The sequence below is a fragment of the Camelus ferus genome, chromosome 14 (genome assembly GCF_009834535.1).
Source record: "Camelus ferus isolate YT-003-E chromosome 14, BCGSAC_Cfer_1.0, whole genome shotgun sequence".
In the NCBI taxonomy this organism is placed as follows: Eukaryota; Metazoa; Chordata; class Mammalia; order Artiodactyla; family Camelidae; genus Camelus; species Camelus ferus.
The window spans coordinates 28,947,900-28,969,626 of NC_045709.1; positions in this window are offsets into that span (position 1 = coordinate 28,947,900).

The following is a 21,727-nucleotide window of genomic DNA, read 5'->3' on the forward strand; positions in this document are numbered from 1 at the left end:
ACACAACCACGTACGTGCAGTACTGGAACCCTGTGCGCGCACACTCATGTGGTGGGGCTGAGAATTTCCAGGGTCCTTTCTGAAATGAACCAGTCTCCTGAAGCAGGTCGGCTGAAGCACAGACCCCACCAACCCTTGAAACCTGAGCTGGCTCAGTGGCAGAGCCCAAGGGTGAAACCCTAGCACGCTGATCACCGATGCAATCTTACCCTTCGCAAATTCTGTGTTTGCTAAACACCTAGTGCCTGTGTACACAGCGCAGAAAGGGAATACCTTCTCCTTTTCAACCTTCTGGGGCTAATGTTCTGCATCAGTCAGAGCTGCCATCACAGATCCGACATCCTCCCTTTTAAATCCACAGGAGTTTCCTTTCTCATGATGTGAGCAAATTGAAATCTGTGTGCTAGTGATTTGCAAAACGTACCATGCTACAGAGAGCTTTCTGATTAGTCGTGTCCTGTTACGATCGTTGGTTTTCCAGGAGTAATTCAGGAAATGTTCTCAGCACAACTTAATTCCCACATGCAGGGGAAACACAGGAGGGTTTCACCGACAGATACTTAATGCACAGATAGTCAAGGGGAGCTGTTCAAATGCGTTTTCTTTCGAGGACCCAGCGAGTTAATATGTGAGGGCTGTTGCCAAGTAACGTGGTAGGATTCTTCCTCTCCCCAGAAATGCCTCAGATAATTGTCTTGTGAAGGTGAGGAGGCACTTGAAGCCACATCTGCTGGCAGGCCAAGCCCTTCAGGTAGTCTGAGAGGTTTATGATAATGAAGCCCTCCTTTGTCACTTACATTTCTTCACTGGTTATTTATGCAAATGCTCCAGTTTCTCACCACCTAGAAACAGATTTACGGATGAATGAACCCCTTCCTCCTAATGAAAACATTTCAGCCCTCCTCGCCGGAAAGTCTCCAAAAGGGTATCTGTTTGGATGATTATAAACCACTTTGCTATCCTGCTACACTGAGCTTGGAAAATAAATAGCTATTATTTGTGACTGCAGCAGAACTGAGCCTTCAGAGTATTCACAGTTCCACTCAAACAAACAAGCAAAGTGTAACCTGGCATTTCAAAAATCATTACGGAAACTCAGTGGGTTTAAAAATTAAATGTCCCCAGTGTTTCTTCCAAATTTATCTCCAAAGTAAGCACGGACCTCTCAAGTGCACTGCCCCCCCCCGCCCCCCGAATAAAAAGGAAAAAGAAAAAAGAAGAAGGAAAAAGACAGAGAAAAGCTCATGCAGCTGTGTTATTCATTTACTTGAAATATTCACAGGAGAAAGCCCTGGAATGATTTCTGCTCAGAGAAAAGGTTTAGCACCTGGAAGTCCCTCTCATTGTCAAAAGTTCTTGACCCCAGTTTGGTGGGGACAACGCTGGAACCCCATCCAACACAGAGGAAGCAGACCAGGGGAGGGCCATCCCTAGATGTACTAGAAATCCAGCAAAGACGCAGTAAGCATTATAATGGCTTCCAGCTGACTCTCAACCACGCAAGAAGCACGTGTCCTAGTTTGGTGAAGTGTCAGAAGCTGATGTAATATCGTTGCAGGGTCAAGTTGTTTTGTTCCATTTCAAATAATCATTTAAATTCATATAAATGATGGGAAAATAATTTTTCTTCTGCTTTTTCATTTTAATGGGTTGCTTCAGGTAAACTCAGGGAAAGGTAAAATTTCTTCCATTTAACAATTTAAAAAATACCCCCAAGACTTTTGTGGTTACCTAAATTCATGATGGCTTTGTACAAACTTTCAACTGTCGACTGAAAAATAAAAAAATGCACAAGGTGGAGAGTTGTGAGCTAAGCTTTATTCGGGACAAACGAAGACTATAGCCTGGGAGACAGCATCTCAGCGAGCTCTGAGGAACTGCTCTGAAGAGGAAGGTGGGGAGGTCAGTATATATGTGATTTTGGTGAAGGGGGACACGAGCCATCAAGGGAAAAATAAGGTCTTATTGTAAGTAGGTAATCTACAAAATGACACAATAAGATTTTTATTTATTTTTTTATCAATGTGAAAACTGAGTATCTCTGTATAAACAGACTTTTCTGTTTTCCCAAACTTTCTAATAAATACAAATATGTGTTCCCTGAGATGACAGCAGATGGCCCAGTGGCCGAAGCGTGTTCTACTTCTAAACTAATTTATACCTCATCCCTTTTCCCATCTACACAGTAAAATCAGACGTTCGACTCTATTGTAGCTCACTTTCTATATTAATAAAATTGTAGCTTGTTGTGAGGTTTAATTAGATAATAAAGCACTTTGGGGCCCCTCCTCGATAAGTCTGTGTGGGTGAAGAATATTGCTAACTTAGTAATCATATGCACTGAAAAATTTTCCCCTAAAACGTGCAGACAGTTTTAAAACCCTGGACAATCACATCAGCTTTGGGTAGAGTTAAAAATAAGGACTGCTGAGAACCTTCATCGTGGGATGGATGAACTATGTCGTGCTCACTTGCTTTTTAAAACTTCTATTTAAATGTTTAATTAGGAAGGAATGCTTCTATGCATTATAATTAAATGCAAGCACAGATTCTTCACCACAAAAGAGTCATTTTCCATTCAGTTTCTACTAAGTTTTGTTTTGTCCCCAAATGAATCAATATGAAAATTAAGCGGGTTGTCTGAAAGCCTTAAAAAGAAGTATAGCTTTCATAATACAAGGAAGATTAAAATGAATTAAAAATCTCAAAGCACATCCTTTTAGAAAAATTGCATGCTATATACTTGAAGCCCTTAAAGGTAGCTTTTCCAGAGAAAAGAAAAATGAACAAAGAGGACGTCTCGTTCCAGTTTATCTTCTTTAGAAGCTGGAACCTTTTCACAGTCGAAGCACAACTTATCGCTTTTAATTGGTGAGCTTGTAATGGGAAGCCCGCTGGCAAGAGGGGAACCTTGTCCTGAATAGAGATGAAGGGGACCTATGACGGGCGGGAGGTTTGCAGGTAGAGAACGAATAAAAGATTCAAGTTTACGTGTTTCCTGGAATCTTCTCCAGACATTCTCACCCTTTCGGAGCTGCAGAATCTGGCCAGACATCTTGCACGTACTTCAGAATGAACTGAAGTTAGGAACTTCTTACTTCACCTGTTCAGTCCTCACTCTGGTCTTCTGTTTGCCAGAATTCACACGCCATGTGTGCGTGTGCGCAGGTGTGCCCGTGCCCACATGTTGTAAAGGGGGTGAAAATGATTCCTCCGTTCCTTTGACGGACCACGCCTCCCATTTCAGTGGGGACCTGAGACGCGGGCTAGAAGCACGATGAGACGTGGAAGCGCGTGCCCTGGGACGTCTCTTCCTCCATAAAACACTCCACTCCCACCATCTCTGCCGGGACCTTGAAGTGAAAGCTACCCGCCATTAAACAGACCCCTTTCCCCCACCTTGAAAAAGGACAACGGCTATGAGTTCAACTCCAACTGCACATAGGACGGCTCATATGTTACCAAAATATTTTGTCCATGTTAGACACTGATGTTCAATTTTGGCATAAATGGATCTAAACCATTCTTTTAGTTTAAAAGAAGAACTGATAATTCCAGGGTTTTCTGTGCACAGGTCACACAGACACACAGATGGTGTCTTAATTACTGTGGTGTCCAGAAGCTAGTAGGTATGAATCTGTCCACCAGCATTTATATGGGAGTGTTTTTCACTTATCTAACTGCAGGGGGAAAAGACAGTGGAAATCACCCAACCATCAGAAGAGGGAATCATAGGACCGCCAAGTGAGTTGACGCCATCTTGGTTTCTTTTCAAGTTAACTAGAAATTTGAAGTAGAGCCCGATGGATTTAGGTTATGTTGAATAGAAATTATAAGCAATAAACAGTTACAGAGATAATTATTTTTCTCCTCGATAGTGTTTGTTACACACACTATTGCTCCAGACACTCACATCCTTGGCCTGTGTACACATGGATACACATGGGTTTTATGAAACAGCCTCTAAAGATTTTATTGATGGCTTTACTCATGCCCATTGTGCTGGAGGAATCAGTCTACTGAACAAGCAGGTTTGAGCAGCCGTGGAACACTACAGAAGGCCAACTTGCCCACCCAGGTGTGGGCAGCACACCAAACTCACGTCTCCAAGGTGGTACAAACACTCTCCTTCAATCCTAGACGCTGACATCGGAATCTCTTGCTAACGACTAAGTACTCTTCCCTTGGCTATTTCTGAAAAGGAGCAGCTCAACTAAGATTTCCAGGCACCAACATCTTCTGACCCCATCTCTGATCAACCGCTTGGCACACCAATATCTGCACCTTTATGAACATGTGGCCAGGGGAAATCCACTTTTCCACACACAGGAGAGGTCCTCTGCCCTCCCTCTTTTCGTGTTAACTCTCACGGCCCCTCTGCTGCCAGCATTAGTCCACTCTTCCCCAAGCCTTTGTGTCTAACACATCAGAGGGGACAAAGCAGACGTGACAACAGATGCAACCTGGGCTCATGGAGCAGAAAAAGAACCTGAGTGGTGACACTGCCGAAACTTAGAGAAGGTGTGCAGGTTAGCTAACAGCAGTGTAATGCTGTTTGTTTCCCAGCTTCAGTAAGTGCGCAGTGGCTGTGTCCGGGGCTGACGTTAGGAAAAGCTGATGAAAAGATGCACACAGACTGTGCTATTGTTACAGTTTTTCTATAGGTCTAAAATTATTTCAAAAGAAAATTTTAAACTAATAATTTTGATCAATTACTAACTATATACTAGACACTACTCTAACTCACATGTACATGCAATCATACACATGCACATCTATAGTTTATTATCAGCAAGGTCTGAAAGATAAGGACTGTTATCCCCATTTTACAGATGAAGAAACCAAGGCACCAAGAGGTCAGGTAACATGCTCCAGCCCATACACCTGAGTGCCAGGACCAGGCTTAGGACACAAGCTCCAAGAGTCTTCTGAAGCTCCCCCCAGGTTTCTTTACTAACTTTTAATGAGCATCGAGTTAATTATGATCCTTCAGGATATTAAAGATACATGTTCAAGAGATAATTTAGCTTCCCAGATCACCTAGAATTGAAAGACACAATTGAGATGCAAATTTACCTAGAATAGCTTAAATTAGGGCAAAAAGACCATGCAGGCACTGATGTGGCTTTTTGAGAATCCAGCATGGAAGACCGTATGTCCCTCTGAAGAGGAGAGGCTTTTCCAGGGTGGGTATAGCTCAGTGGTGGAGCATGTGCTTAGCTTGCACAAGGTCCTGGGTTCAATCCAGTCAAAAAAAATTTTAAATAAATTAACAAACCTCCAAAAAAGAAAAAACTTCATTCCTTTAAAAAACAAAATAAAATTTATTTTTTAAAAAACAGGAGGATTTTGTGTGGAGTTCAGTGGTGAGCAGATAACAGCCTACTAACCGGCCCTCTCGAGGGGACTGGGGGGGCTGCGATGTGTAGCATTTGCCTATTTTCATGGTGACATTCTTGTTACGGGTGACATAGAACCACCAACCTGATGTCAACAGGCTCTCAAATTCATACAGATTTAACAATTAGCTCTTGAACCAGTCTGATCAGGCCCAAGGCACCGAGGAACCATCATTACAATGGCCGTGGCGTCCTATTTAAAAAAGTGAGAGAATGAAAACTAGGCGGGCAAGTTTCCTAATGTGTGTTGCGTCCGTGCACATGATACTTGTGCGAACATAAAGAAGAAACTGCATGAAGGCAGCCCCTGCTGGTGGGGCTGATGCACCTCACCGTGAAGTCTTCCTGCAGCACCAAGTCACTCAGAACAGCGTGGACGTTTGATTATTTTCTTGACTCCCTGGTGAACTGTTCACATCTACGCAGAAAGAAGTGTGGCCCTACCACAGGGCACAGACAGGAGGGATCCGAGCAGAAGGACCACCCAGACGTGCCCTCTATGGGTCTGAAGGGTTTCTAAAGAAGAAGTGACAATTTTTTTTAGGGGTTTTAATTCTGTTACTCATACTGAAGTGAAGATGTACGGATATGGAGAAACCAACAGCACAATGTTGGTGAAAAGAGACCAACATCACAGTGCTCATTTTTATTTTTGTGTGTTGGGACATGTGGAACATTCCAAGTCTCCTTGGAGAGGAAAAAGAGTGCGTTGAGTGTGAGAAGAGAAGCTCTTCTGATGGCAGAGGCCCGGGCGGCCCGCTGAGATCTGGTGGGCAAAAGACACACCTGACCATCACGGGACTCACCTCCTCCATGCTCGAGTGCAGCGCACACACAGGAAACAGATCTCCTCTCAATCACTTCAATTACTCTCACTCATTCAAAAAATATTTAATGTATTTCCATGACCCACTAGGCCTTTTTTTTGAGAGGCTGAAAATACAATGCTGAATGTTCTTTGCTTTCCTGAAGTTCCTATACTGGCATTCAAGACTTTATCTCTTCACATCTTTGATAAACACTACGGAGGAAAAGAGGAAAATGCATGGTGGTGAGTAACGAACTATGGAGCGTAGCCCAGAAGCATCTGGCAAGGTTTCCCTGAAGGAGGTCCCTAAGAAAGAGCCCCAAGACACAGAGGATGCACAGGAGTCCCCTAGACGAGGCTCAGTACGGAAAAGAGAACATTCCAGTGTAGGGAGCCACAAGCTTGAAGGTTCTTGAGGCGTAAGAAGTCAGGAAACTGCAAGAACTTGAGGGCGCTGGCAGCTCTGAAAGCCAGAAGAAACAGCCACGACAGCAGGGTGTGACATGATTCGATGGACAATAAAAGTAAAAGCGGGAATGGCTTAGCTTAGTCTGTAAACCCTCTGACCAGGAGCTGCAGAGCAGCTAAGCCAGCTAATATTGAAAGCACATGACGGCAGCGTTTGGTAGACCGTTAGCTACTTTCAGCAGAGGCTGGCGTAGACAAGGAACGAGCAAACTTTACGAAAAAACAACTATTATTTTAAGTACTAAAGGAGTGCTCATATTTCCCAACTGCAAACCTGTAATATTGCCCTCTTCTTCTAAGTTTTTGTTTATTAAGTTTATGCTTTATTTTTAAAGATGAGCCCAGACTTGTAAAGCCTCATTAAGCCATTCCAGAACTAGACAAATGGAAAGAATGAGTTTGTTTGATTCCTTCGGAGCATGTAAAATCTACAGCTCCCATCTGGGTCCGTTTTCCTAGGCAACAGGCATATCTGTTACTTACAGAGTACTGGCCTCTGTTCATCAGATGGCTGACTGAGCCCATGGTAAGGTTCAGATCTTTCCCCAATCCCATGGCAGTGACAGAAGACGTGGAAAAATAGGAAAGAAAAGAAATTTGCAACACCCTGAAAGCAGAATATAAGCCCATCTCTGGACCAGAAATTTTGAAGAATTTCTAGGAGATGTATCTGTACCCCATAGGGCATCTGGAATTCAAAAGAATGAGGTTCAGTCAGTGTGGAACATTCCAGTGTTTGAGCATCAAAACAAGGTTGGGAAGGCAGGGCCTGAAAGGAGCTGGATGTTTTTACCAACGAAACCCAGAAACTTGCCCATAAAATCTTGCAGAGAGGGAAGCCTCATAATTTTAGTGAAAGGGAGCTGTGAAGGAAAGACCAGCACACTGGACTTTACAAAAAATAAAAACTGTGAGGCAAAAATAAAGTCATTAAAAACTATGAATCCAAACAACAATAATAATAACAAATGGGAAATATTTTTGCCACATAAATGAGATTAAGTTTCAATACTTGTAATACATAAAAAAGGTTTTAAAAATATTAAGAAAACAATGAATCCATGATAGAATAATGGCAAAGAATCAAAATGGTAAGTCAGTCATAAAAAGGATTCCAATGACCCTAAATTTGTTTTGTTTTGTGTTAATGCTCAACCTACTAATGATCAACAGAATTCAAAATAAAACAATAAAATACCTTTTTTTTTTTTTTTTTACCTAGTAGCTTAGCAAATATAACACTACCCAGTGTTGACAAGCATGTGGGAAAACCAGGTACATTGCTCTGTGGGAATGTGAACTGTCAGGAGACAGATCTGGAAATAAGGACTGTAGGCCTTGAAAATGTCATACACTTCAAGATATCAATTCTATTCTTTTTAGGAATTAATCAGATAAGTTTCTATATTATCTGTTCTATGGAGCTTTATTTTGTAGTCCTTGTATTGGGTTGAATCATGTCTTCCCTGGTCCCCTCCCCAAGCTCATGTCTTTCCCAGAACCTCAGAATGGAGGTTGAGTCACTGCAGATGCACTTAGCTAAGATGAGGTCATATTAGAGTAGGGTGGGGCCTTAATCCAACGAGATGGATGTCCTTATAAGAAAAGGAGAAGAACTACAAAGACAGAGACACAAGGAAAAGACAGAGATTGAAGTGATGTGTCCACAAACCAAGGAAAACCAAGAATTGCCAACCACTAGAAGACAGAAAAAGGCAAGAAAGGATCCTTCCTTAAAGACTTCAGGGAGAGCGCAGCCCTGCCGACACCTTGATTTTGGACTTCTCGACTCTTGAATTGTGATCGAATAAATTTCTGTTGTTTTAAGTCACCCAGTTTGGGTGCTTTATTACGGCAGTCCTGGGAAATGATCACAATACTAAAATGAAGGAACTACCTAAATGTCTACCGCTGGGGACTGGCTAAATACAGCTGACCTTGAACAGTGCAGGTCTGAACTGCCCAGGTCCCCTTATATGAGGACGTTTTTCAGTAGTAAATACTACAGTGCTCCGTGGCTGGTTGAATCCTCCAATTCGGAGAAACCACAAATACAGAGGGCTGATTATAAATTATGTGCAGATCAATCCTCCCCGCTACCCCTTATGGTGTTCAGGGGTCAGCTGTAATTATAACAGATCCATGTAGGGAAACACAATGAAGCTAATAGAAAGAATAAAGTATATCCATGTGGATGGATATGGAAAGATGTCTGCATTGTACTAAGTGGAAATATCTGGTCCTTTAACAATATACATGATATAACTTTATTATAACAATAAATATGTATGTTAAAAAGCAGGAAAAATATAATTCAAATTATTAGCATTATTACGGGGAAATAGTACTTTCACTTACTATTATTTACATAGGTTTCTATATTGTTTATCGTTTTTTTTAATGAGAGTATATTACTTATAAAATCAATAAGAACTATTAAGGTATTTCAATTTTAGAAGAAAAAAATACCGTTAAAAAAAAAAACATGATCCTAGGAAATACCAGTCAGAAGCCAGTATAAAAATAACATCATTGAAAATGTTTCTCCTCTAAATGACTCACCATTCTCTGTCAGAATGTTTTATTAATAAATATTTGTTTATCCTAACTTGAGTCAAAGCAAAGAAATTGGTGGCAATTCCCTCCTAACAGAGAAATTGCTAAAAGGAAACCCTCGAAATAAAAATAAAACTATAGAAAGTATGACATTAGCCAAAGAACCTGTCTGTTAGAACACTGCCCGTTTCTAATGTCTGTCTCTTTCAGTCCATCATCCAACAGAGACTCCATTTTGAATGGACGCCTCCTCTTCTTCATTGTCTTCCTTCTCCACACAGCGTACCTCCACGTGGACCCGTCCCTCCTGACCCACACCGTGCCCTGTGGTTTAGTGTTAGCAGTGCATTTGCAAAGGCTGCCACACAAGGAGTAAGCACGTTACTCATCAGACGACTGTGTGTGTTTATCTCAAGCATGTTTGAGAGACTTAGATCTAAGAACTGCTCAAAAGTGTGGCCCACTTTCCAGCGGGGGCGATCTTTTCCATTTCAGATACTTCCGGTTTTTCTAATTCCAGGCCCGTAAGCAAATATCTGAACTTCATACTGGGCCAAAGAGTAGAAGGTCTGTACTCAGTTAATCAACATAAAAATAGTTACCATTTTTTAAGTCCCAGTTTTTATCTGCTGTTGTTTTGCTTTTGCTTTGTTTTCTAATTCATGTGTTCATTAATTCATTCAACCTTTTAATAACTTTTTTGTGCCTGCTATGAAGGCCGTCACTGGATTAGGCTTCACCTACATCATCTCTGCTCCTTGTGGTGGTCCAACTACGTAGGCATCCCCTTCACCAATTTACAGATGAGCGAATAACAGTTCCAAGAGCTTAAGTCAAGTTCCCCAAATCTCACAAAGCCTTTTGCCAGAGCTAAGATTCTGTACTGGTTCTATTAGTTTCACAGACCCATGATCTGGATTCCTGGCATGCTTACAGAGCCCCTGGTTCAATGGGGACCAAGAAAGAAGGGTTGACCACAAATAAAGCAACAGTGGACAAGACAGGGTACCTTTAAGTGCAAGCAAATGCGGTGCAGTGAACATTACAGGACCTCCCGGAGGAAAGTTCCAGTGAATGGAAGGCCTGACCTCACACAGGCCACGAACTGAGCCTGGAGAATAATCAGAGTTTATGGGGAGGAGACCAGTGAGGGGCAGGGGGCCTGCTCCAGCCTGGATGACGACAAGAGGGGGCCCAGAGGCTGAGACCCCCGGGTGGGTGTGTCCAGTTGTACAGTAATCCATTCTGTATTGACAGGGCTTCTCCTCTTCTGACAGGGCAGGTTGTGTACCCCTAACTTCCCTTTTTCCTTTGGCTGCGAGAGGCTTCAGAATCAAAAGCTGCGCTCAGCCAATCATAGAATTAACGTATTTGCTTTCTCTTCTTTAAACCCCTGATGTTTAGCATCATATTTTTATGTTACTTATCTCGTGATGATTATCATTGTCTTTATCTTCCAATGTTTCCACTTTTTTCTCTTTCTCCCTTTTTTTTCCTGAATAGACCTTTTTCTCTAAATAAAGGGATGTTATAGAAATTAAACATATCTAAGTTGGGAAGTTGCTGAATCAGAAGAAATCCTTGGCTGGGCAGTTTGTTCTCAGTACTCTGCTAGGACACGGTCCTAGAAAGACCGAATGTTTCAGACTCTTCTTGACAAAAGCTTTGAGCTTCCTCTAAGAAACACGTGCCACTTACTATGTCCCTACTGCATGCATTTGGTATATAATACCTACTTTAACCCTCATAATAAATCTATGAAGTCAGCATTACCATACTCCATGAGAGATGATGAAACTGAAAATCAAAGGGGCTGGCAAAGCTCCTCAGACCACACAGCGAAGAGATGAGCAAACAAGCTTGGAACTGGACTCCTTTGACTTCAAGGCCCATGTGCATTTTTACACTGAAATCTACCAACGTAATCTACAGCCACAAATGTGTCTCACCACATTCCATAAGTCATGGAATCTTTTTGCTTTGTTTTGGAAATGTTTTCTGCTTTATTAACTAGAAACTGAGAAATGAAAGTGTAGATTAGAAATTCATCCTAAAGCTATACTTCATCTGTAAAATTAAATTAAAAACAAATACATGGAAAACAAAATTGTAAAAACCTAATGTAAACAAAACCTAGTTTAAATCGATTTAAAGGGAGAACCTTAACTAATGAAATCATGTAGGATATGCATTATAAATACTTCCGTTTAATTACATCAAGCTGATGCTGTCAAATTATGTAAATTATGAAAGAAATACATAAAATATTCTTTTCAAATAATATTTTTGTCTCAGATTATAAAAATATCAAAGAACCAACATTTTAATATAATAAAGATCAAATAGATATAGACAGAGATACAGACATATAGATACACGGAAGAGCTCGTCAGTCTCTTATTAGCAGTATTAAAGACTTATTACACTTCTGAGCATAGCCTGCAGTGCCATAATGCAGAGGCTTTTCCTGCAGGGCACTTGCTTGTGCGAGCTGTTCTTTGGACCTTTTTGTTTGTTGCACGAATGCCCACACCTAAATCCCCCAGGTAGAGGCCCCCACATCTGGAAGCAGAAATGCATATGCTCATTCTGTTATGGTCTGTTCTGTCAGGGCCTCCACTGACACCCGAGCCCTGAGCATCCAGTCTGCACATCAGAGACAAGGAAGGGAAGATGCTGTGATAACACAGGCAGGATGGGAGCACGTGAGTATTCCCTCACGCGCGGCGGTACCCAAGGAACTCCTAGCAGGACTGAGGAGCTTGCTGCCCCGCAAGCCAGCAGCACAGGGGTGTGTTCACTGGTACCCCCTCAGACTCTGAGCTCCTTGAAGCAGGAGCCATATCTTGCTCATCTCGGCCTTGTTCTCTTTATCCAGACAAGACGCCTGTCACGGACAAGATGAATGAGTGAAACTACCTGACATAGAACTTGTACAAATGACTTGAACGTGCCAGTGCACCCAGGGCTTCATGTCTTTGTAGTTACTATCAGTTCCTCATTATCTGACCAAAGGGGTGTGTAACACGCAATAGTGGATAAAGACATCTAGAACTTTCTTGAGCCCTAGAGACACAAAGTATGACAAAATGCCAGGAGCCAGAAGGGGACATTTGGGGAACAATTTAGTTTAGGGGCCGATAACTGAACATTGCATGCTCTGTCATCTTTCATTCCAGCTTTCATGTGATCAACACTATAAATGATGGAGAGGTTATCCTATCTTTTTTGATTAAATACATTTACATGTAACAGACTGACAGTGGGGCAGTGATTGATCTACAAAGTAAAACACAACCCAGGGGAAGTTGTCAGTGTATGAATTAAACAGTGAAGGGAGTCATCCATCTGGAGTGAGGAGAACAGACTCGTCTTGGGGAAAGGCATGTAAGGGGCTGCTGGATGACCACGGTCTGGGCCAGCATGAGAAAGACCTGGAATTCTGACCTAACCACCGATTCAGATGGTGCTCAAACAAAGAAAGGACTTTATCTGTGACATTAAAAAAAAAAAAAAAAAAAAAAACACAGACCAACTTGTCATCCTAAAACTGATGGCTTATTTGGATGTTTAATTTTTATAACAGGGGCCAAGTCTCTTTACGTACAGCGTAGATTTCCGCACAGAGTGGGAGAGGGGATGTAGGGTTACTGCCTAAGATGCTCACTTTGTCTTAAGAGCAGTTTCGACAGTGGCCGCTAAGGTCTCAGGTCTCGGAGGAGACGGGGAGACGGGGGGGGGTCATATAACCAAAGCCACGAACTCCTGCCTGACCGCAGGAAAGGTTCCTCCGTGTGCGAGGAGAAAGGGGACACAGACTTTTACAGGCTGCTGCCCAAGACACATCAGCGTACCTGCACCCCTCTGCAGCCCACTAACAGTTTTCACTCATCTCAGCCGGCGTGGGTGAAATATCACAGCAATTACAAAGCTCGGGATGCCGGGGAGCTGAGCTTTAGAAACGGCTCCCACAAATTGCTTCCATTTTTCAGCTCACAGTGAGAAGAGAGGCAGAAACAGAGAGAGGTAAAAAAGAGAGCAAGTGAGCATGCCTAGCTCATGCTGCATAGTCTGCGTGTGCACACATATAAATATCTTAAGCCTCCCTTTTGTGCTTGGGAGAGAAAAGAGCGAGCAGCAATCAGCAATTCAGGGACAATCAGACAGATTAAAGCCAACATCTTATGTGTCTCTGAGGAGCCAGCACCAACATCTTCATTCCGGCTCAGCTACCTTCCACTCTCCGCTGGCTGAGGGAATATATTTTATTAAAAACATTTCTTTTACCTGGAGGTCCTGTCAACTAACTAACAAATGAGAAGAGAAGAAACTGAGAGTATTCTTTGTGTGCCAAAAAATAAGCCAGTTAAGAAAATGTTATTTTTCTAATAGGGGGAAAGAGGAAAGAAATGAGCTTGGATATTCCCCTTGTGAAGTTTGGCAGCACTTCTGTTTCCTTCAGGACCTTCCTTTAGTATTCGAGACAAGTTTGCTCATCAAAAATAAACTTTGCACTAAAAATAAGCAATTTGGGTTTTTAAAAAAATCTCTTTTCAAAGATACAGGGAGTCTCTTATTTGAAAACAATTTCATCACTACAACATTGATCTTTTTTTTTAACTAGATAGCACAAATTTTGTTCATGTATTTTTATTGACAGAGAGTCAGATAGTACAATTTAATCTAATTTGACCCAATGTATTCTGATTTTTGCACTACATCTGTCATGGTTTAAAATGCTGGCTGGGTTATCTGTAGATCCATTGAAGTCTAAGCTTTAAATATATATATGTATTTAAATATATACATATTTTAACGTTAAGGTGATGCTACTTTGTAGCTGAACTCTCTTTAATATCAACAGGGAACAGGGCAATGAAAGATCTTTTCATATTACTTTTTAATTTTTTTTTTTATGTTTTATTTATCTCTTGGAATTTTCTTTCAAGTTCCGGACATTAGAATATGGCAATAAATTATCATTTCAAATTTCATTATTTAACTAGTGTTTACTGCCAGTTGTCAAAGGAATAAACATATAAACATTAAATTCCATTTTCTAAAGATCACAAAGACTTTAAAAATGAGTACTACTTTATAAATTGAAAATCTGTGACATTTTCCCCCAATTCTCTAAGCCAAAATTGAATTCTTCGAGAGACAGACAGCTAGCTGGAATTTTCATAAATGTTCTTTCCGATGCAAAGTCAGCTTGGCATTACTGGAGGAAAACCTAACACATGTTGCACACCCGAGACTTTTAAGCAACCAATTTAAAGACAGTGGGTGAACACATTGCCACTGAATTTCAAGACAATTGGGTTTTGGGGGGATTTCTTTTCCCCACTTGCAGACCAGGGGATCCAGCAGTCCTTGCTTCTCCAGCGGGAGTGCCCGCTATGTGCCAAGGCAGACAGAAAGCCCACGGAGCGCGCTTTGCTGCAGGCATGAAACTCGGGGCTTACTGACTTCACATCACCTGCCCAGAGCGAAGGAGAAGCAGGAAGAGGATGTGAATGCAGCCCTACCTGATCCTCAAGACCCTGAGCGTCCTGCTACACTCTGCTGCCTCTTCATCGACTCTGAGTCCAACTGTTGAGCTGTTTTCTGGCTCTTCCTTCTTCACTTTCAGGTCTTCTCTGTTAGACACGGGCTACTTTTGTTTGGTCAGTCTTCTGCCTACCCCTCAATTATAGGACTTGAGATGCACATCTTTCTTCCCTTTGGGATGAAGTCTCCTTAGGTTTTATAACTCAGTGAACTGAATTTCCCTCAACTCGTATTGCATTTCTGGAGCAGAACACATCACACAGGGTTTGGTGATTATCTGCTCAGCACTGGTGTTAGCCGAATCTATTGAACAAAAGAGTAAACCCCTTGAGGTCAAACACAATGACCTTCCCAACATGGTTCTCCTGTAGTATCTTCAACACAAACACGTTGCTCCAGTGGCAGTCGGCAGATATCAGCACAATCTCCAAAAATAACCAGGACATCCTACGTGTTTACAAGATGTTTCTACATCTCCTAATGCTTAAAAAAAATTCTATCCCTTCTCCGTGCAGAATATGTCATTACACTATCATCACAGATGAATCAGCCAAAATAAAAACTCACGTGTGCCTGATCTAAATCCAAGGAATCAATGAATTTTTTAGGAATTCTTGGGAATATGTCTCGTAGACTCAGGATTTGGCCCTTTTCCCTACTCACCTGAAGGCAAGTGACATCATTGGACACAATGACATCATGATGTCATTTAGTAATGAGGACAATAATAGTATTTATCTTAAGTACTAGAATTTATTGTGTCTGTTTTCATCTTGATCAATTACAGCGTGCTGTCCCCTCCAGTGACCCCTCCTTCTCCTGCAGACTGGCCTTCTCCCACATCCCGTGGCCCTGGGGCCTCCATAAAGTTTCCCTTCATTGATTGTAGTAAAAAATGAACAGATTCTAAAGTGCTTTTGTGTGTGTGTAGGGGGGGTGCACACGTGTGTGGGTGTATGTGTGTGTGTGTAATTACCTTTGATACCATCTCAACAACCTTGTGAAGCAGACAGCTACAGGACTGAGACTTGTTTTTGTCAGTAAAAAACTGAGACTCAGAGTATCCAGTCGACTGGCCCCAAACTGGTCAGGTAGCCCAGACTCCGCTTCCTGACCCCTAGTCCAAGTCTTGTTCTTGCCCCTATAACCTCAGAAGCCTTTCTGGGCCAGAAACCTGCACGAGGTAAGGCAGTGATTTATTCAAGCCCTATCTGAAAAGCTATGTCTGGCCAATAAACTCAGACACACCAGGTTCAACTAAATTCATATCCACTTGGAAACTGTTTACCCAACAGAGCCAGAAGCTTAAAAATATCAGAAGATAGGGCATCTCTGTGTAATCTAATCACTGTTTGTTTTACACTTCATGATGCGTGTGAGTAATGAGTTTGAGGACTTCAGCAACTTCTTTGATCATTTGTTCTTTTGTCATTTCCATCTTGTAACAAACCTGCCTCTGAGACAGGTATTATTAATTGCATATTGTTTTGTGTTTCTAACGTTTCATTCCATCGACTCTCCTGGGTTTTTTTCCCCTCTTAGTTTGCAGATCCCCGCTGTTTTCAATATTTAACCATTTCTTCATAGGGATCTTTTGGATATGAACTGAAGTTGGCCAAACTGTTTGCTACAGTCTTGTCAGTGTTTCTGCATTCAGAAGCATTTGTTGATTCAGTTGCAGTAATAAAGATTTTCCCACACAGTCTGCTTGACACTTGCAAGTTCAGTCTGCACCAGCTTCTATTGTGTTAAGCAAATAACCATACTGCACTGAAATTCCACTCATTGTGAATGCTAAGGCAACAGGATTTTCTCCAGGTCACCGCCAGCCAAACCTGTTGTTATCCGAAAACCCTCTCCAGATGAAAACTAAAAAGAATCACATGACCCAGAAAAAAGATTAGCTTTCAGGAAGTCTTTGGTTTTTGCTATGTTTGTCAGGACATCCCCAGAGGGAGTGGAAAATAATAAAGTAAAACTTATTTCTGGAACGAAGCCCATTTCAAAATAGAGTCTATGAACTTTCAAATTTGCAAGACACAGCTTCTCAAAATCAGAGCCACAAAACTGGGCTATGGCAAACCCAAAGGGACCAGAAGCAATGCAAAACAAGGGATTTAGCAACTTTTAATTGCCTCATCTTCAATTCAAAAAGGAGTGTAAGTATTGATATTAAGCTATCGTTCAGCTGCACACACCAGTCAGCTAGTTTGCCGTGACACACGAATCCTCAGAGAATCGTCATTACCCAGGACTTCTGTCATTTCGGATGAATTTTCCACCTTGTTGGAAACATGCTGTACTTTCCTGATCTTCTCTGTTTCTTTGCTTCTATCTGGGGACACTAATTTACATCCTATGTTCTGGGAAAAGCCTGGCTAGGAAGCAGGACCTTTCATGTTTGAAGAGGCACAGTGTAAAAAGCCTGTTCAGAAGGCATATGGCATTTGTTGACCAGAAGGAATCCAAAGGTTTTAGAACCCAAGATTGAAACTTGGGCAAAACTGTAAAATCTGACTTACACAAAATTAGAAAATAGATAAATCAGGCTGGCTAGTGAATTGCCAGGATTTACGCCCAGGCGCCTGCTGCTGGGAGTCAAGCCGACCCTGGAGACTCGGAGGCCTCCGGGACACCACTCCAGCCAGAGCGCTTTACTGAAACAGGAGCAAGCGTGTGGCCCCCTGGTCCGGGACAGCCCCTGTACTTCATGGACAAAGGAGGCAGGCAGCGCTAACACCCTTAATCCAGAATCATCGGGAATAACCAAAATATCCCATTGTGGTCATTTTATATACCAGTTACCTACTGCTGCATAAAAAAACCACCCCAAAGCTTAGCGGGATTAATAACAACCACTTACTACCTCACGTGCTAGCCAGCTTCCGAGATGGCCCACAGGGCTCCCCACACCTTGGCTGTCATGTCCCTGTATAGGCCACTCCTGCTCTGAATGGTCACCTGTGTAACCAGTAGGATACTGTGAAAAAGACAACGTGTGACTTCCAAGGCCAGGTCATAAAGGACACTGTGGCTCCTACATTGCCTTCTCTTGTGACTTACTTGATTTTAGGCAAGCCAGCTGCCACGTTGTAAGGACATTCCAGCAGTCTGTGAAGGTCCACAGGAGGATAAACATAGGCTTCTTGCCAGCGGTCAGGGAGGGACTAAGCCACATGCGGGAGCCATCTTGGAAGCAGATCTTCCAGCCTAGTCAACACCTTGACTGTGACCTTGTAAGAGGCCTGGAGCCAGAAACATCCAGCCAATCCCTCATGGCTGCCTGCTTCAAGGAAAGTAAGAAGATACATGTTTAATTCTCAAAGCCACGAAGTTTGAGGGTGATTTGTTATGCATCGGTGAAGTGCTTCTCCTGCGGGCTGGGAATTTGGGAGTGGCTTATCTGAGTGGTTCTGACTCAGAGTTTCTTGCAAGGGTACAATCTAAATGTCGGCCAGTGCTGCAATTACTTAAAGGTCTGACCAGGTCTGAAGGAAGCTTCCGCGATGGCTCCCTCACACGGCTGGTGAGCTGGTGCTGGCTGTCGGGAGGAGCCTCTATTTCTCTTCTTGTAGACCTCCCCTCGGCCTGCCCGCATGTCCTCATGACATGAGGCCTGGCTTCTCCCAAAGCAAGTGGTCTGAGAAAGAGATCAAAGAGGAAGTTAACTTTGCTGTTCACATTCGAGTGTCAAAAGATTCATGTTGTCACTTCTGTGATGTTCTATTTGTTAGAACTAAGTTGCTAAGTCTGAACCACACACTAGGGAAGAGGGTTTGGGCTTTATCATTTGAAAGGAGGAATATCAAAGAATTTTTGGATAAAACCACCAGAGTCTTACAACAACGAATTATTAATTTTCCTCCCACATGCAAAATACACACATCCCCTCCAAAACCACCCATACATTGTAACTATTAAGCAGCAACTGAGACTCAAGTATTAGCATCTAAATCAAATCCTGTTGCAAATGAAGCCCCACAGATGTGGTTCCCTGAATACAGTTCCCCCCATTTGAAGACCTGTCAACCGAAGATCTGTGCCACGCTGTATGTAATGGAGAGACAAGCTTATGTATTCAGTGTGAACACTCCCTTTTAAAAATGATAAAACAGAGGACACACAGGAGTCACTGGTCCACGGCAGTTCTGAAACCTAGTAGAGCACAGGCTGACAGCTGCTTGATTAGGAGTCAAAGCCTGGGAATGAGTCTTCATAGCTTGTGGCTCTGCCCGGTTACCCTCTTGGTTTTTTTTTTTTTTCCTTTGAATAATTATTTTCCGTAAAAGGCAGCTTGTGTTTTCAACTGAATTGTTTTCTATTTCTTGTTTGTAGAAATTTGGGGTTCCAAAGGCCTCTTTTCAATTCTACTGTTTCTATCCCTTACAGTTCAAGCCAACAATGTTTTCACTAGTAAGCTTCCCTTAAAACCTTTGTGGGTCTCCTATGATCCCTGTTGGCACTCACTCCATTAGATAAAAGCCACAAACATCTCCCAAGATGTCTTGTGAGAGAAGGCTTCCTTTACCTTTGGCTTCTTCTGAGACTGACAAGGAACAGCAATTTTAAGCTTTTCAGAAACTTAGTTTCTGAATGACCCTGAGGTACACATTAGGTATGTCTGCAGTCTTCACAAAGGACTGTACAGTCTCATCTGCAGCTATCTCTTCATATCATGTCTTCCTGGGAGTGCTCTGGATTTGACCTTAGCCCTAGAGCTATCTTTAACTTCAGCACCGTTTGCTTTCTAGAGGGCCTGGGACTTCCAAAATTAGCAATTCCTGTCTCCTTTATGCTTCACAGATCTTCCTTCAGTCTATTTCTGTTTTCTTGCATTTTACTGTAAGCGGCAAGCAGAAGCCGGGTAATCCCTTTAATCATCTGCCTAGAAGTCAGCTAGATCCTCCGATTCGTTAGCTCCGTTTTCTGCTTTCCACACTGCTTTCACCAGGGTTGCTAGCACTTTATGCTACCACAAAACGAGAATGGGTTACTTACAGTTTCTAACAATATTTTCCTCACTTTTCGTTAAGCCCTCACTTGCAGTCTTGGCAAAAACTATCAGGCTTCTATTAACAATCGCTTCAGAGCACTTCAAGCTTTCATGAAAACCCTCCTCTAAGTCCCTCCAACTTCCACCGACGGAGCAATTCCACAGCCAAGCCCACATTTTTAGCTTTTCGCTATGGCCGTGCCCCACTGCCAAGATACCAAATTCTGCATTAGTTTAACTGTAGCTAGATAACAAACTACTCCAAAATTTAGTGACTTGAAATAAAAATGATCGTCTACTGTCTGGCATTTTCTGTGTACATGAGATGCAGTATTTCTTTTGATATAGTCATGGTGGTTTACTGGGTAATTTGATATTTGAGAGGTGCTTGTTTGTATGGGTCAGATGAGAAAAAGTTGGAGTTCATCAATATTTTATGACATATTTGCAATAAATATGGACACTGGAAAACATCTACAAATAAGGCAATGTGCATATGTACTTGATAAATCACAGCTATTTCAATTTCGTACACGTTAAGTGTTGTCTTAAAGGAACCGCGGTCTCACGGGGAAGGCAGCAGTACGTATAGTGGTCTGCAATACAACATTGATTACCATATTCACAGCAGAGGAGCTAATAAAGTGCTATGAAAGTCTGAAATAGGGAATACTCATTTTGACCAATTGGATCGGGATATGTCTCAGAAAACTCAACTCTGGATGATAAATAAAATTTTCTTTCAAGAAGGGAAGAGAGAGAAGGATGATCTAAGTGAAGGAGACAAACGGAGGGAAAGATCTGGAGGCGCCATAAGCTCAGGACCTGATTTACAAAGTGGGAGGAACCTCGGGACTGGGATGAGACACGGAGGGAGCAGGCAGAGTGTGAGGGGGAGGTCTGCGTTAGGCTGCGGCTAGATTTGGGGGTGGGGCTGTCTGGGGGATTCTGAACGCCTGACTCACAACCCATTGAAGGCAAAGGGGAATGGTGACTTTTGAGGAGGGAAATGACACATTAGGGATGTGTTTCACAAACCATTATTAATCTTTTCTTCCATTTTAACACCTCCTGGATTTTCTGTGAGAACTCAGTATATTAATACACGAGAATGAAAGATAAGCAAAGGGCTGGAATAGCTTTGGTTGGAACACAATGAAGAAAAATATTTGGAAATGCTTCCAAGTGTGAGAACTCTTTAAATGCTCCCACTTCATTTCAATCACAGTAAAAATAACAACAAAGAATCATGGCTCATCCTCTAATCGGATGCAAAGAAGGAAATAATCACGGCTCCACATCCCAAAATAGCAGCAGAACAGGTTTTTCTTTGAAGGGTCTTTCATGATTCTCTCTAGAGTCACTGCCCTTCTTCAGAGATTTCAGAAGTAATAACATACCTTACTCAACAAAAAAATGTCAGAAAAACAACAAAAAAAAAATTCCTCATTTTCTCTTTTGAGCTGCATTTTCCTCCCGGACAAGGACCCAGGAAAGCAGGTCCTCAAGCTTCCCCACGGGGCGGCACACGCCTGCCAGTGCGGGGCGGGGCGGAGCGAGGACTCGGGCCACCCTGACGGCGGCAGTGCTTTCTCAGACCCTGAGATGCCGGAGCTCATGAAAGGCTGACAAATAGCCACCTTTGAATGCTGCCCTTTCAAATTTGCTTTTACTGTAGGGCTTAATTTTTTTTTTAAAGAAGAATTATCAGAAAGTGGTCTTTTACTGAAGCTCAGTTAGAACACAAAGCAGAAAACGCCAGGATCTAACTCGTTTTTCAGCCAGCGTTCCCAAGATATTTGTTGTTGAATGATGAATGGCTGGGGTGTGGGAGGTCACACAGAAGTGCTCAGAGGTGAGAGGCAACGCAGCTGAAATGAGCAGAGGAAGGGGCAGGACTGCACGTCTCAGTCTGGGGAGCAGACTGGCATTTTAGAAAATGAGGAAACTTGT